The following is an 18321-nucleotide window of genomic DNA, read 5'->3' as shown; positions in this document are numbered from 1 at the left end:
TGTTTACGACACACAATGCGTATCTCGAAAGGCCCTGTCATAATGGAAGATGACACGCATTCGCGTGTCGTAACCTTACGACGCGCGTGTTAATGACATGCAATGCGTATCAAGAAAGCCACTGTCAAGAAGGGCCATTTCATAAATGAAGATGACACACATTTTTGCGTATCATACTTTTAAATGTTTAAAAAAAATATTATTTATAGATTTACTAATTTTCAAATTAAACAATACATTAAAAATATCATAATACAAAATAAAATACCATAAATAACAAAGATAATTCATTTCACTAATATGTCAAATACAAATAATTATTCCAAAAGTGAGTAAATGTTATAAAAAATGAACTCATTTATATACAATTGCATCATCTAGCTTACTACGTGCCAACAACTCTCTGTGTGTTTACTTTTGCTTGAGTCTCGTTTCCTCCAAAGCTTCTAGCCATGCCAAAATATGATATCTTGAGTCTCGTATGAATAGATCACGCGCAAATAGGTCTAGCTTGTATCATTCCAAATAATTCCAATGCTGGTCTCTATACAAGCCAATAATTTGAGAACTTAATTTTACCATTATTATATAATTAATCAAATAAGAAAACAATAAATACCTTCTGCCATATATGAAAGAGAACAAGATAAACAAGATCAGTATCGCCATTTTTAGTTGCCTTAGTTAGGGCTGTATCTTCTTCCCCAATGCCTAGTAACAAAGGAACCTGGAAAAGTGCTAATTTCCTCCTACTAGTCTGATCTGCATGAGCAGCAACTACAGCATAAGAAATGCTTCTACACAATTTTAACTAAAAAATCCCAAAAAGTTAGCCATTGACATTTTTTTAGTGTACTTTAATCCTATAAAACTTTGAACAAACCTTATCAAGTATGATATATCCTGATAACCCAACAACAAAGATATCATGTAATGTAACACAACATTGATCTACATGCATTTACACACTAAAACATTATTCTAACCTCTATTGTGGTTTTGTTTTGTATTGTAAGATGGATATGCCACCCCAAGACCTGCAAATTTGAATCATGCAACCTTTAGATTCATATAAACATGATGAGTTAACACTATTACAAAAAATTAGCATTTATTGGTAAGAAAAATTGGACACACCATAAGATAATTTCCATACAAACACTTTAAATGATGAGTTAACACTATTACAAAAAAATAGCATTTATTGGTAATACATAAAAGAAATTAACATACCGGGTGTTTTGGTCAAAACCTTGATTTAACCATGATGTATATGAGATGTAATGGCTGAAATAGATATTAAGTCAAAGACATAAACATAACTTCACAAGATTAGACATTAAGTCATAAAGAGAGGTATTTTGGTCGAATTTAACATATGGGGTATTTTAGTCAATACCTTGGTTTATCCTTAATACATAAGATAGAAGGGATGAAATATGCCAAAAGTTAATAGACAAAACCTATACTAATAGAATAATCAGTCCAAAAATATACACAAACACTTGCACACACTTACACACTTACACATACTCACATATCTTTAAATAAGATCTAATTATGACCTTATATCTCTATTTATTTTTATTTTTCTGGGATAAAATATTAGTTTTCTTATCACTAGCTAGTTTTCTTTTCGCTAATTACCACAGGTGCTTACAGAAATTCTTCAAATTTATTTTTATTTTTCAGGGTTATATTATTAGTTTTCTTATATATATATATATATATATATATATATATATATATATATATATATATATATATATATATATATATATATATATATATATATTACCTCCAATGGCTTTAGTAGCATCCTTAAGGCTCCCAGAAAAGTATTGTTGTAGAACACTTTAACTAACATTCTTCTCTGCTGTACTTCGTTTTTTCTATGATTGTCTCCTTGATCCACCAACCATCTTCAAGTCAACATAAAATTTAAGTCAATATATATATATATATATATATATATATATATATATATATATATATATAATTTAAAAAGTAATATTACCTGATCAGGTGGACAAGGTCCAATCCTAACATCAACAGGTTCTGTGTCATTAACAGATACTTGATCACCAGGAATCAAACTCCCCTCAACTATTCTGATGTCCGCTGGAAAGTGCTTCTGATCCTGCCTATTACATATATCAGGTATCTAATATTATAGAATGTTTTTCCCTTGGGTAATTTATGAAAAATATAATTGAATGAAGATTAATGAATTGGGTTGTGATAGAGATTGAAAGATTTGAGGGCCATTAATTTGAGGGCCAATGATGACAACATCATAAGGCCATATATCAAAACTTAGCAGTGATTTTGAGGAAGTCGGATGACACACCCATCGGTAGTAGCTGAATCCTAAGATTTGATTTTTACAGGTCAAGAGAGCAGAAAGAGTGCGATCAATATGTGTACCACGATCAAGCAAAGATATATGGGATATATATCCGGGTCAATTATTTTTCAATAATCTTACTTAGTAATATTGAAATTTTGATGCGGAGTTGTTTTCATAAAAAAAATAAAATAAAGTTTAATAACATAAACAAAAAAATCTAAAAGGAGTTGTTCACTTTCAAGATCAAATCTCACTTATTTTATCCAATTATTTATTTCAATTCATATGTTACTAGTTTAGAAGTGAACCATTCAAGATTATTCATCATTGCTAGTGTTTAACCATAATGAGAATCGTTCCATTCTTCCTCAATGTTAAAACAACAAATAGAGGGCCAAAATGACAAAATTACCCTTGTGTGTTAACTGTTAAGCATGTGCATACTCTTAAAGGGACCATATCCAAAACCATAGGAAACATAAAGCAAAAAACAAAGTCTAACATACAAACAATAGATATTTTGATGGCTGGAAAGATGAAGCAGAAAAAGTTGAAATAAAAGAAGAGTTATGTGATTAAGGAAGCGGTGGAGATGGTGGTGTTGTGGTGGTGGTTAATGGTTTAATTTATCTGATTTTTTTCCCTACATTTAGGTTTAATTAATGAGAGAAATCAATACCTTAAATTACAGAAACCATCAGAACCTCTGAGATTTAAAAAGAAATCGATGGAATTTCGTTCTTATTCTTCTTCTTCGTCCCTGATCAGAAAAATAGGAAAAAGAAGGGCGCCCTTACAAAGTTCACATTCTGGTAAGGAAAGCACTGTACTCCTTCTGTTTCCTTCTTATTCTTCAGCTAACCATCAAGGGCATCAACGCCTTCTGTTTCTTTTCTTCTTTCCCATCAATTTCACAACTCCGATTGTACTCCTTCTTCCCTGTCAAATGAAGCAAACCAAACACAATCCTTTTAATTTTCAATGTTTTCTTTTCCCCGTAAACTCAAACACCCAAACATCCCAATATTCATTGATACTGGTCGACACAAACAAACAAAAAAGAAGAAGAATACGACCTATGAGGTTCAAGCAAACCTCATTCGTTTACCTTCAATCACTGAAGATCACCACAACTTTGTTCTTCTTCGTCCTTCGATCTATCCAAAGGTATTATTCTTGGAAAATTATGATCACCCTGTGAAAAGAATTAAGAAGAATAAAAAGTTCAGGATAACATAAAGCAACTACAGAGAGTGTGAAGGGACATACAAACAACTATATGGACAGGATACTTGCATCATACCACCTCCATGACCAATAAGAACATAAGAAGTGTAGAATAAGTAGATAAACTAGATGATATTAACTATTAATTAATAAGCAACAACTTTGCTTTCTAGCTGCCAATTACAGCTTGTTGTCACGGGCTCTTAAACCTAGAGAGATTACAGAATGCCATCTTTAAAATCTAGCATTTAATTCATTTATCCTACTAACATTGACTTTTGTCACTTAGAAGAATCCTATGAGTCTCAATCTCCCCCTGTTGGTGACTCCATTGATTCCCACTGCCACTGTCAAGTGTTAGCAACTTCTCCACATGTTCGAATACAACACAGAGCCGTTTTACATATTGGATTATTTCCATATCACCCGGTAGCTTGTTCGCTGCCAATGCAATAAGTCAGATTAAAAGTGACTATTTTACCCTTGTGTCTACAAATTGTAAATGAGACATTACACATACCTTGCAAAGGCTTCAATGCAGAAGCATTGGTGAAGTATAATTAGTCGATTTTTATTGTCATGTTCTTTAACCCACCAAAGCTAGTCTGGTTAAGAGTGTCAGCTGCAGCTCTGAAAGCAGTACACACCATTTGCTCCAGTAATTGATGTGGTCTTACTGTTCCTAGATAATGAAGTGTTTGTATAGATATTGGATGATGTTAGTTTCATTGATCATGGAGGGTAAATGTGGAAAAATAAAAAATGTACCTTTTCTCCTACTCTATTTGGGTCCATAAATTCATCAAACAACAAAAAGTTAGGGGAGTCATCAGAGATAAAAACACCATTTTATGTAGTACCTGAAGATAAGATGTCCTTCTCTAACTGCCCAAAGAAGCTCTGACAAAAATTATACACAATTTTCAGTGAAGAAATTTATTTTATATAATATCCTATATGTGATGTGACAACTTACAAAAGAATCACCCAAGACCTCAAATGCATGGAGCCTTTTTCATGCATGTCTTCTGTCATAATTGGTGGATCCTATGATTTAAATAAATATATAAAAATTGTCAATTTATTCATTGTGGAGATTAAAAAAAGAAAAAAAGAAAGATAGCATGTGAAAATCAGATCAACCTAAGTAAATGGAGCATGCATATTGTCATGTGATTTCAAAAGTATCAAGGATTACACCACACCTATTGATCCCCTCCTCTTAACAAATGTCATAGAAGTTGGGGTGCTACAAAATACATAACAAGAAAAGGTAAAAAAATGATGGGAACTAACATGCAACAAATGAAAAGAACTTCATATACAGATAATGGTGTACACTAATGTTCAATAAAAAAAATAAAAAATAAAAACAAGGAGCTCTCACTTGCTTATTTCACCTGTCACTTTCCTTCACCAAACCTTCTTCTTTTGCTCCTGATGTATAAGAAAGGTCTTCATTAGCCTGCACTTTGGACAAATAAACCATTAACACAAAATATAAATCATAATCTCTTAGCTTACAAACAAAAAAAAAATGTCCACCCACCTCAACACTAGGAGTATCACTACTGTTGTCACTGGTGTCTTCTCAAACAAAATGCCAGATGGAAGTGCATTAGGAAGAGAGTGGCCTTCCCTGTGTCTCTCCATGAGGAAGAGAGCAATACAAAATTCATTCAATCAAAGCATGATTTCATTGTCTTGATTAGATAAGTCCCATACCTGTTTTAGGATATTTGAAACCCAAAAAAAAGTATAAGATGAAGGTGAAGATTTGAAGCAAATTGAGAAACTACCAACTGTCAAGTTTCAATAAATTTGTAGAAAGAAAATGACGCAATCAAATCCCAAAACACATAAATATGGATGAATTCAGAAAAACAAAGGAACAATCATGGTTTTAATAGTTATCGAGCAGTGAACCACTCACCAGCTGCCAACCTCTGCATAAAGAGTAACAAAAGGTGTAAACATGGCATGGAATTACAATTAAAAAGAGAAGGAAAAGAAGATACCACAATGAAAAATTAAAGAAGAAAAAACCCAATGAAAAGATGAAAAAAAACTATATAAACAGTCTGTGTGCCTTTTAAGTTGCAATGGAACTGGTGCAGTTACATAAATATTTTGAAAATTCACTGGAATTCATTCTTAGTTTTTCCTCAGTTCTCTGCTTACTTATTTATTTATTTTTTTTAAAATTCAAAAAAAAGCACCATATGGCAAAAATAAGTACCTTTGTTTACCTCTTCAGTTCTGCCCATCTGACTGCTCTGGTGCAGAGCTGCTCAACCCACTTGTGAAGGGAATGGGATTTATCGGTTCTTGGGTCTCTTCTTGAGAAAACAATCGGCTCCATTCCTCCATCAAGTTCAGGAAGAGTAGCCCGCAAAGCCACCTGAATCGGATGAAGAACCAAAGTGTTGTTAAGCCATTCCTCTGTTGTCTGGAACACAAGAGGCAAAGCCACAATGTATGGCACATCCAGCTTCATCAGCACCTCGATTGCCATTGGATGATCTTGCTTTGAGGGTCGTCCCACCAATGCAAACCCATTCAGCGACACCACCGAGTTCACAAACGGCTTCTTTGTGATCGGGTCAATCAGATACTTCTCGATGGGACCCGAGAATTCAAGCCCACCCGCAAAAAGCGGAATCAACTTTGCACCTTTACTTAAACCCAACAAATCTGATTAGGCAAGAAGGAATGAGAACGAATTCGCAAGAAAAAAAAAGACATTGGTGTCTGAGATTAGGGTTCAAGCGTAATAGAGATATATAGAGGATGAAACGAACCCTAAATCACTTTGCAATCTTTTAGGAGCATTCAAGAGCTTTCATGAACCCTAAGCACGGAGAAATTGAGAGAAGAGGAGGGTGGAGTTTCCTTTGGCATCATTGATGGATGACCTTGCTTCACTTGTTCCATAGTGTAGAATAAAGTGAAGAAGAAGGGCTTTTGCAGAAAATTTTTGATTCTAATACTTTTGAAGAAAATTGAGAGAAGGGGAGGGTGAAATATGCTTTAGGATTTCTCTATTTTTCTTATTAGAAAAATCATAGTTGGGAGATGAAGTGTGGAGACAGAACCAGCGTGAAAGAGAGAAGGATGGAATGAACCCTAAATCGTCGAGGCGGGGTTTTCTAATTTTTTTGATTTGATTTCCCCCCTTAGCTATTATAACGCGCGTTTGATGAAAATTTTATAAAGTGACATGAAGAGACGACACGCCTTTTATGTTGAGTTCCCTCCGTGTTTTTATTTTTTTGTTCTGACATTAACTACAAGGGCACGCAAAAATACGTGCCCTAAATCCTTTAAATTTTAGAAGAGATGACATTACTTCTAGAACACACGCTTTTACGTATCGTAAATCACCGTGTGTCATGGTTTGCGTGCCATTAAAGGTCTATATTCTAGTAGTGATCTGTGGGCCCCTCGATGATTTAGTGATGACACCCATAAGTGCTTAACCAAGCCTGGACTGATTTGATTTGTTCAATTAGTCGGTCGTGATAAATCAGACATCGGGAAACAACAAATGGATAGAGAGAATAATTATAATCCATGTCTCAGTCCATATGATATCTAGAATGGAGGAATATATGATCACTTATCTAATGGACGTGTCATTGATTTGTTCAGAGTTCGGCAGCAGCTTTTAAGAGCTACGATTGCTGGTCAGGTTGTGAAGTTATACTTACCATAATAGTTATTAGACTTATCCAATTGGGAGACCGTTGGATAAGTGTCTAAGTCCATAACTATAATTCGTATATACTTGACCCGACCCGACATGGTCCATTTGGGTTGCATGGCATTAGAACATTTGGGTAGACCTTTTAATGAGAAGAAGATATTTGTGACATATTAATATATTATAAGTTCTAATATATTAATATCAAATCATATTATTTAATTAGTATTGATCAAGAATTAATTTGGAATTAATTTAGTGATCAAAAGAGACTAATTAAATGTATGACGATTGATTGTGTAAATCATTGATTCTTATATATCTGGGCTTATGATCCATGATTCCTTATGTTGGGTTTAACCCATATGGTGGCCCATGGAAACTCCATGGAGGTTAAAACCCATGGAGCATAAGGAATGGGTAAAGTCATGGGTTACATGGTGTAACCCTAATGTGCACACTATATAAAGACCCCATTGGTTGGTGAAATGCGCACAAGTGCATAATATGGAGGGCAAGCCGATTTCCAAGTCTCATATCCTCTTCTCATGGTTATTCCAAGATGTTCATGGTGTTGTTTGAACCATTTGAGGTGTCACACTTGGGGCACTAGGTTCTTGAGCTCCATGGAATCAAGCTACATCAATAAGGTATGTATTCTATCTACTTTTGTTATACAAGTACACAAGATTGTATGCTAGTTAGGGTAATACCTTGGAAAGTTCATATTTGCATGTATAATAGAGAAAATATAGATCCAAGGTATTTAAGGTTGCATGTACACCATAGGAGTGTTAGAATGCTCAAAACCCAACAATTAGAGCATTATCATTCGGTCTATTATGGTAGTCAAAGTAAATACCTTATCTTAGATTAAGTCAGTTCTAGAAGGAGAAGGAGTCTCCAATAAAGATCGAATTTGGAAGGAAGAGCAGGTGCAAGATTGAGCATCGTCGACAGTCAAGAAGTCTAAAAGTTAGAAACTCATTCAAAACGACATAAGAGTTACATTTAGTACCTAGGATGGAAAGGTAATGTGCGGAGTCATTATACAAGCCTTGTTTTACTGATGATTCTGGAACGTAATCATCCTAAAGGGGAGATAACTGTAATGTCTATAGATTCGGGCTAGTCAATTAAAATAGAATAAACGATAAAAATGAATTTTTGATAGAAGATTATCTAGGATAAATAATCTTAACCAAAGTTATAGTATATGTGACAGGGATTCCGTATACAAAGAACTTTGAAATCCGACTTCGTATGAAGAAGTTATGCTTCTCCGAAGTTTCATGATTAAACCGACACGACCATGTGCATCATAAAAAGTGAATTTTAGAAAGATTAATTATTATTCTAAGTAATCTAAACAAAAGTCATAGTAATAGTAAAACGAAGAGCATACATATAAAGAACGTCCAAATCTGACTTTGTATGATAAAGTCATGATTTTTCGAAGTTTCAGTGTATCAATGTGCGACAAAGAAACCGAAATTGAAATCGGTCAATTGTTAGAAAAACAATCTAAATGAGAGTTGAAGATCTCGTCCATATCTATCTGTCGATATAAAGACAATCGAGAACGGAGATTGTATGGGAGAGTTATAATTTTTATACGGAATTTAGCAGTTTAAGCCTGTTAAAAATATAACTCTAAAAAAACAGTGAAAATTTGCCGACGGAGTTTGAATGAAAGACGTAGTACTCATCGATAACTACGTGTTGATATAAAGAATGCCAAAAATGGAGCTCGTATGAATAAAATATGAATTTTTGAAAATATGCTAAATCGTACGTACAGGCGCGTGTCGTGCCTCTGACACACCACCAGAATGCTATCACGTACCACTTTCTGCATGGAGCCACGTCACCATAGCCGACCAAGTGTGCGACACGCACCGACCAAATGCGTGGCGCACCCTCAAAATTCCCCTATACACACATCCGTTTCTCAACTCATTCTCTTCACCAATTCACCCAAATCCTATGGACATCCTTTTCTGCCCTTAGCCCTGATACTTTCTCGTTTTTGGCTACTTTAGCAAGGCCCTGGAGCGCCTGAGAAATAGAACTTTTAAATCAAGATTATATCCGCACAATTTTCTAGTTTTCGCTAAAATTCCTGTTAGTTAGCTGTAACGTCCCAAAAATACCAAGTAAAATTTTTCATTTTTAAAATATCGAGTCATACAACATTGGTTCCAAATTCGATCAGTGTTAAACCATAAAACCATGTGGTCAAGCCGGGTCATTCCTTCTGAAATTGGAAGTACCTAAAAAATGTTTAAACCATAAACCGTAAGCAGAAAGCTTAGTGTGTTTCTAAGAATAGCACATACCATACATAACATGTAACACCCGAATCCCGAGGTACTTTATGTTTTCAAATTTTGGCATTTTAGGGTTTGCCACGGCGTGGTCGAGGCACCACGAAGTGGCAAGTCAAAAAAGGTTTGTGTATTTCATTTAAGTCGCCATGGCGTAGCAATACAAGGCGTGGCAGCTTGTAGATGGAAAATCCTATTTTCCGGGTTTTTCTACCTATCTAAAGGAATGAGGAGGCTAGGGTTTGCTCACCCTCAGCCTCCATCAGCCTCCTTGAGATCTGAGAAACCCTAATTTACTTCCTCTTTTATTTAAGCACCATATCGATTAGCATGTAGCTGTGTTGGGTCCATATCAACCTCGAGGCCACAATGACTATATGTAACAATACATAACTGTGTTGGGTCCATTTTAATCCCCAGGTATGTGTCAACCTTGAGTCCATAATGAATCCGAGTCCATTTTGGCTCCATACAAACATACAATCATACAAGTAATAGTCGCATAGACACACACATTCTACATATACAAATTAGTGAGTCGACATTGGTGCCTTCGACCCACAAGTGTGGTGAGAATACTCACTTCTCATTCAATGCCTAGCTATTACTACTTTTACTACCAGAATACTAATGCAACACACCACCTATGTAATTATACTAGATAAGTCCTTAGCTTTTCTTCCAAAACTAGAAGTTTGACAAGAAGTCATCTCAAGTCAAAAGTCAACGACCAACGTTGACTTTAGTTTATCACCAAACTGTGGCTACCCATGGCCATTTCTTGGCCCTTAAAAAACTAGACAATCGTGATTTTCCTAGTTTCCACACTGTGGCGACCTTATGACACGCCGTGGGCACTAGGGTTTTCAACAGCTTAATGGGTTAAGCTGTTTTCTTCGATCCCAAGAGATCTAATGCTCAGATCTAGTCCAAAAAAAGGTCTAGAAGGATAATTTTTCAACTTTACCTGTCAGGACCACCCAAAAAGTCAAAATCTCAAACCCTAGGTTCCAAAAAGGTAAATAAGACATGACTTCATTCATTAAGCACTTATTCTAAAAAGTCTTTAGCTCATTTGCTCCAGAAGGGTTTCCAATATCAAAACCAACATAAAGTTGGTGCTTTATGGACATGCATTGTCATACCCCAAAACCGGAACGGCGGAAACGTTCGGGGGTGGAGGACGTCATGTCAAGTATCACGAGATATGTATATGGTAAGCAAGTAATAAACAACCATTTCATTTCAAAAGAAAGTGTTTACAAAGTGTGTTCACAAAACATAGAATTCATGCACAAATAACAAAATAAGACTTAAAGCTGAAATGCTTCATCTTCTAAATCCCTAGCGTGAGCACCTATCTAATAGTCTCCTGAGAATACAAGTTAGTTGAAAGAGTTGATCAGCAATTAAGCTGGTGAGTTCATAAGATTTTAGTGATGTGAGTAAGCTGTAAAATGTTGTTGAAAATGTATATGTAAAAGTGATGTAAGCTGTAAGTTCTGTTTTGAAAAGTTCGCCTGTCCCTCTAGAAAATCCTATATTTCCTACTTCAATGGAAGTTAAGTAAAATGAAACCAAAAGCCTTTCTATCCGTACTAAGTGGGTACAAGTTATATGTATACTTAGAGTAAACAAACAATCGATTGTGCGCATCTAACCTAAACTCACAACCCAACGGGGAACAGTAAGTAAGGCGGATAGCACACATTCCATTGGTTGTTAGATTGTTGTCATATATAACCTTGGTGTATTCACTTATTACTCATGGAGTTATTTGTAATGGTTCCTTTATATCTAACGAGTAGTTCTTTTAAGAAAACCTATATTTCTTATAGTAAAATAATGACTACGGTGACTACTTTTATAATGGCTTTGTTTATACTGATATATATAATCTGATATTGGGTAGATAATTAATTGGGGGAATCTGCCCTAAGCCCACAATCCAACGAGAACAAGACGTCGGGGAAAAACACACATTTAACTAGCTATCGGATATTAGTTCTATATATAAACATGGTGTATAAACCAAGGTATTATAGAGTTAACTCAATTAAAGTCTTTTAAAACTGTACTGCTTAATAAAAATGGATTAAGCCTTTTCTGGGAAATCTCTAGTTTTGTATATCAAAAGTACTGACTTTGAAAAGTATGATTTGTACTAGAAAAACTGTGGTTTGACTCTGTATCTTATAACCTGATCCATACTTGGTACCCTTATGATGACCTAATGTATACTAAGCATAAATATATATAGATTCTGTCACACCCCAAACCAGAATGGCGGAAACATTCGAGGGTGGATGACTTCACGTAGTATCACAACAATTGAATATTGTAAAGAAAGCAACACAACCATCATATATATAATGAAAACGTATACTGTTGCGCTATACATATTAGCAAAAGAATATTACAATATGATGATATAAATGTTTAATAATAAACGTCCTTAGCGTTCCTTCTTCAAAAGCTGGTGGTTACCTGTATTACTGATTCCCTGAGAAATACAAGTGGTTTCGAAAAAGTGTCAACAATTAAGTTGGTGAGTTCATGAGTGTTTTATGTTGAAAAGTATATCCTTTTTGGTAGCAAATCGGTAAGTGAGGTTTTCATAAAATCCAATATTTTCTATAAATGGTTCGAAAAGTTTCCAGAGTTGGAGTGCATTAGTATTTTTCGTACTTTGAATGATAAAGATAACTTGGTATGAAAATTAATGTAGAAAAACTGTATGCATATAAGAATCTCGTAAATCAAACTTGTTTTTATACTTTTATGTGAGTTTTATAACCATACTATTGACACCGACTGCCTGTAACAACATTCTTCAGGTGTTGTAGTGTTATGACATTTGTCACCCCAGACCTGCCGGTCTAACTATAGCTAATAGTTTAGGTGTGGGGTTGTCAATCCCGTATAGATGTATACACAAGTATCACGCTCTCCCTCCAAGAGATTATGGTATATAATACAGGACTTGAAATGCATACATAAGAGTACGTTGAATTTTGAATATCTCACATTGCTTGGTATAAATTGATTTACGATAAGTAAGACTTTACTTCATTTGAAAGTATTTTGTTTTTTCAAGATGTATGTGTAAAAATGTATGTTATACTTGCTAACTATACTCATTATAGTTTCTCAGAAAGTATGTTTCCATTTAGTAAAAATAACTTGGTGATATAATAGCTCTTTAACATAAAGATGTTTGTATCGATACTCTATAAGATAGATATTACATTTACGTTTGTAAAATGATACTTTGACTTGTAATGTACATGTATTTCCCCCCTAAAACATGAAAATAATTGTAAGGTAGGGGTATGAACTCACTCGTTTGGTTTGAAGAGAGAGAGGCTAGAGTTGAGCAGAACTTCGACCGCGGAAAGCTGCGCCATCGGGCTCTTCGGGGGTCTCGGTAGCGTAGATCTTTCGTCGGGGGCTCGGGTACGGAAACCGAGGGCGTCGGGATGGTCTCTGAAGCTTGAAAGTATGAGAGGGTGACTGGGAGTTTGAGAGATTGTGCAAAAACCCGTGGCTCAAACCTTCTATTTATAGGGCTGGAGGATGGCGTATGCGGGGTGTACCACCGGAGTACGCTGGGCGTACGCGCTACGCGGGGCGTACTTCGGTTACGCGGGGCGTAAAAATGCGTCACGGCTTACGACTCCGGCCTAGCTAGCGTAGAGCACTCGAGCCGATGGGACTTGACACTGGGCCTAGTACGCGGGGCGTAATCTTGGATTACGCTGGGCGTAATCCAGTTTCCTATCTTCTAAATACCGTAACTTTCGCGTACGGGCTCCGTGTTTCGCGTTCTTTATATCCACGCGTAGGTGAGATTATGCTCTACAACTTTCATTTAGACTCCGTTGGCTAGTTTTGACTTTATTTTTAATGGTATATTTTTAATAGGCTGGGACTGCTAAAGTCCGTTAAAAATTCATAGTTTCTTTATTCGACGTCGGTTTTCGTTTGTCTTTTTATCATTTTACTCCTATTGTGGAGATCTTCAACTCTCATTAGGTTGCGTTAGCTAAATAACACTCGATCTTCAATTCGAGTTTTTATCCCTCTACTACTGTTACGAAACTTTGGAAATTCGTAACTTCTTCATACGAGGTCCAATTTGGGCGATCTTTTTATGTATTTTTACAGTTTAACGAACTCTACATCTTTTGTTTAGATACTTAAGGCTAAAATGCATTTTATTGAAATTTCACTTTTTACATTAAATAGCGTTTTAACGGTGTGTCGTAAAAATACGATTGGTTATAATTTCTTCAATATAACCCGGTTTTGAACGTTCTTTACGTTTTTGGAAACCTTGGCACGATATCTAATATTTGATGCATCCCAACTTAGATATTTGAACACTTCATTTTTAAGGTTAATTTAATTGATTCAAAATAGTTTTCGTTGTATTTGACTTTTGAGCGTTACACTGTTTTTGGAAAAGTATAGAGTTGTCACATATTCGGGTAGATAATAGATTGTGGGAACTCAGTTCAAGACCACAATCCAACGAGAACAGGACTTCGGGGAAAAACACACATTTAACTAGCTGTCGGATATTAGTTCTATATATAAACATGGTGTATAAACCAAGGTATTATAGAGTTAACTCACTTAAAGTCCTTTAAAACTGTATTGCTTAATAAAAATGGATTAAGCCTTTTCTTGGAAATCTCTAGTTTTGTATATCAAAAGTACTGACTTTGAAAAGTATGATTTGTACTAGAAAAACTGTGCTTTGACTCTGTATCTTATAACCTGATCCATACTTGGTACCCTTATGATGACCGAATGTATACTAAGCATATATATATATATATATATATATATATATATATATATATATATATATATATATATATATAGATTCGGGTGGATAATAGATTGTGGGAACTCAGTTCAAGACCCCAATCCAACGAGAACAGGCAATGAGGCGGAGAACACACATCCTATTAGCTGTCGGAATCTATTAGCATATATATATATATATATATATATATATATATATATATATATATATATATCCTATAGTGTATACATTAAGGAATCATAAGATTAGCATTATGGTCCTAACCTTTAAAAATAGCCTTCTACCAAGACTCGACTGTTTGAAAGCAGTCTTCTACCAAGACTCTACTGTTATGAAAGCAGTCTTCTACCTAGACTCTACTGTTCCTTTGTCAACTAAAAAGTACATTCTCCCTAGTTTATAACCTATCCGATTAGAGAATAGATTAACCTTCAAGTGTTACCGACACTTTTAAGAAAGTAATAGGAGAAAGGAGTACCCTGATGTCGTTTATAATGACATACGGGGGTACTAACAACCTAAAAACATATGTGTGTTTTATTACGGTCATAATGTGAAAGCTAGAACCCCTACTAACCCGCTCTCATGTATGGAGATTGAGGGAACCATACGCGACCCGAGCAAATTCATGCAAGCCGTGTATTTCACATTAAAGATGGATCCTGTCTGCGTGTTATCATGCTATAGCAAATTACTTGTTTGTTATGTTCTGTTCTGGTATTGTTTGATTCTCTTCACTGTTTGTTCTGTTCTGTTATGTTCTGTGTGTGTGCTTCATTATACTAGAAGTAATGAATAGCATTCTCCTAAACTATACCTATAATAGTTTACTAATGTTCTAACTAGACTGATACTGAAAAGACTCATTTATCTACAAAGTTATGCTTATACTTTAAAAATGGAGTTTTGTATAACTATAAAGTAACATAACCTTTAGAAGTGTTTTGAAATGTTATAACAACTTATAAATAACATAAGTAACATTTTGAAAGATGTTTAAAACAAACACTTACACAATTATCATTTTGTTCAACTTGTATTCCTCCCCTTAAAACAATTAAAATAGTTAAAAGATTCATTACGGGGTATGAACTCACCTGATGTGGGTGATTCAAACGGGTATGCGCGTACGGATGAGAAGTTCCACGAATGAAATCCCAAGACACAATAAGTCCTAAATGAAGTATAAGGACACATATTGACATGAATATAGTGTTTATAAACAACTATATGAAGGATAACACCCTCCGGGACTAGGAAACACCTTGGCTAGGTGTTGGAATCACATGTGATTCAACAAAGGGAAGTGAAATGGCACTAAATGGTGTTTACGGTTTTGTAACTCACTCTACTTGAGTTTACGGTGGTAAAACCATGGTACCTTGACCATGTGGTGGTTTGAAGTCCTGAAAGCCCTTTGGAAGCATCCTAACTTCAAGTTTTAGCCTTAGGGAGTGATTAGGGCAACATATCACCCCTTTATAGGGTTTACGGTTGTTGGACCATATGGCCTTGAGTTTACGGTAGTAAACTCAAATTGTTTATGGTCAAATGAAGTTTTCAAGTCCAAAACACTCCTAGGTAGAGGTTTAAGCTAGTTTTTAAGCTTAAGGAGGCAACATGAGGTGTTAAAACCCTCATTGGGGTGTTTACGGTTTTTGGGAGCTGCCTAAACCATAAACACCTAATCATGGGACATTTGTGTGGTTTTCTTGTGTTAAAAACAACAAAGGAAGGTTCCATGTTTGCTTCTAGGGTTTGTTAAGAGTTTAAGGCACTTTGGCCCACTTAAAGCACCCTGTTTAGGGTTTACGGTCCAAGGAGATTCTTGGACCGTAAACACCTTATCCTAGGTTATTTTGGGTGTTTTCTTGATTCTCTTAGGGTTTAAACATGTCAAGGGTTGTTGCTATACTTTTTTCCAAGGTCTAAAGGGACAAAGGGCACATTTAAGCCCCATTTATAGTGTTCACGGTCCAAGAAGATCTTGGGCCGTGAACACCTTGTTCTTAGGAGATTTTGATGATTTATTGAATGTTTAACACTTGATCTAGTCATAAAAGGGTTAGAATCACTTACTAGTTGAAGATCTTGAAGAAAAACGGGATGCTACTTGAGAGAGAAATGGCCTTTGTCTTTGGAAATGTGAAAAAGTGATTAAAATAACTAAGTCCCACTTATATAGTCTTTTGGGTTTACGGTCCTAATAAAATTTTGGACCGTAAACTCAATATTCTTGGAGTTTTGGGCATGCTTTGCTACATAGTACACCCTAGGGTATCGACTCTCCTAATATTTCTTGAAGCACTAACTTTAAAACACTCAAACTTATTCCAAAAAGTTTGAAAGTTAGCAGAAATAGATTTAACTCATATTGGAGGGAATGGTTGAACAGTATGGAAAGTTTTGGGTTGTTACATGCATGTCCAATGCATGTCTTGATGCCATAATGAGGCACAATAAGGGGTTTCCCATCGAAATATCATGCATGGCTCAAAACCCAACTAAACTTCAGATCCAAACTAACAGTCATGTCAAATGTTCCAGAGATTTATAAAGTTGTAAACTTTATGAGATCTCACCATTCCAACCAACAAGAACATGAAGATTTAGGGACAAAACTCAAGATCTAATAGTCTGTCATGATAAAAATCGAGTCTTGGACACTTAAAAGGTCTAGAGCAGTGCTAGAACAAAGGATAAGAACTTGCTTGCTGAATCTTACCTCATTTCTTCTTCTTTCTTCCTTCAAAGACTTTAATGAACACCAACAAAGGCTTAAATAAAGGAGGAAGTAAATTAGGTTTTCTCAGATATCAAGGTGGCTGGTGAAGGCTGAGGGTGAGTAAACCCTAGCCTTTTTAGTCTTTAAATAAGGAGCAAACCTGGAAAATAGAGTTTGCCATCTGCCAGCTTCCATGTGTGGCCATCTACTTCCATGCCGTGGTGGATTAAATGAATCATGCGGATCTTTCTTTACTTTCCACATTGTGGTGCCTCCAGCATGCCATGGAAAACCCTAAAATGCCAAAATTGAAAACATAAATTACCTCGGGATCCGGGTATTACAACTCTTCCCCAGTTGAATCAGACTTCGTCCTCGAAGTCAGTTACCGCAAATAACTCAGGGTAATGATCTCTTATCTCATCCTCCGGCTCCTACGCCTACTCAGGATCATTCCAGTGCTGTTACTGCACCTTCACCAGGTTCACCACTTTTTTGCGCAACATCTTTTTCTTTATGCCAAGAATCATAATAGGCCTCTCTACATAGTTTATGCGCTCATCGACCTGAATGTCATCCAAAGGAATCACTGTAGAACCATTGGCTAAACACTTCCGTAATTGAGAGACATGAAACGTGATGTGGATCTGATTGAGATCATCAGGCAAATCTTGCTGATATGTAACCTTTCCCACCCGGGAGATAATTTTGAAGAGATCGATAAACCGGGGTCCTAGCTTTCCCCTCTTCCAAAATTGGATGACACCTGTAGAAGCACCAAATACCCCACCTAGAAATCGAGATCCAAACATTGTTGGTTAGCATAAATCTTATGTCGAATTTGCTCGCCTCGGAACCTATCACACACCTACTATATCAACTTAGTGGTCTTTAGTATTACCTCAGTACTCTCCATGACTCGATGCCCTACCGCACCCCAATAAAGCGGGGTCCTACACTTCCTTCTATGGTCAATAAATACTGGCATGAGAGCTTTTGTTGTAGGAGAACTCAGCCAGTAGAATATAAGTATACCAACTCCCACCAAAATCTAGTACACATGCCCTGAGCATTTCTTCAATCGTTTGAACCGTCCGTTCATTCTATCCATCAGTCTGGGGGTGGTATGTTGTACTAAAATACATCTGATTACCC

At 35.8% G+C, this 18321-nt stretch overlaps 1 long non-coding RNA gene across 10 annotated transcripts; it reads right to left on the bottom strand.

Annotated features, from left to right (window-relative positions):
* Positions 1 to 245: 245 nt before the first annotated feature.
* Positions 246 to 6732, bottom strand: LOC145093331 (uncharacterized). 10 transcript variants are annotated; one of them, XR_013702836.1, is made up of 17 exons: positions 5817 to 6730; positions 5127 to 5302; positions 4965 to 5042; positions 4721 to 4826; positions 4554 to 4624; positions 4438 to 4477; positions 4346 to 4358; positions 4098 to 4259; positions 3848 to 4018; positions 3459 to 3545; positions 3030 to 3289; positions 2018 to 2144; positions 1799 to 1922; positions 1234 to 1287; positions 987 to 1037; positions 620 to 762; positions 246 to 544 (listed from the first exon to the last, which is right to left on the bottom strand). It is a non-coding gene; the product is annotated as an uncharacterized LOC145093331 (long non-coding RNA). The 10 variants fall into 10 exon arrangements; XR_013702831.1 differs by having other exon boundaries at positions 4098 to 4477; positions 5817 to 6271; positions 6379 to 6732; XR_013702832.1 differs by having other exon boundaries at positions 4098 to 4477; positions 5817 to 6250; positions 6379 to 6732.
* Between the last annotated feature and the right edge of the window lie 11589 nt (positions 6733 to 18321).

The sequence above is a fragment of the Lactuca serriola genome, chromosome 3 (genome assembly GCF_051521515.1).
Source record: "Lactuca serriola cultivar US96UC23 chromosome 3, Lser_US96UC23_V15, whole genome shotgun sequence".
NCBI classification, from domain to species: Eukaryota; Viridiplantae; Streptophyta; class Magnoliopsida; order Asterales; family Asteraceae; genus Lactuca; species Lactuca serriola.
The sequence above is the reverse complement of the archived record's forward strand: the minus strand, read 5'-3'. Positions and strand labels throughout refer to the sequence as shown.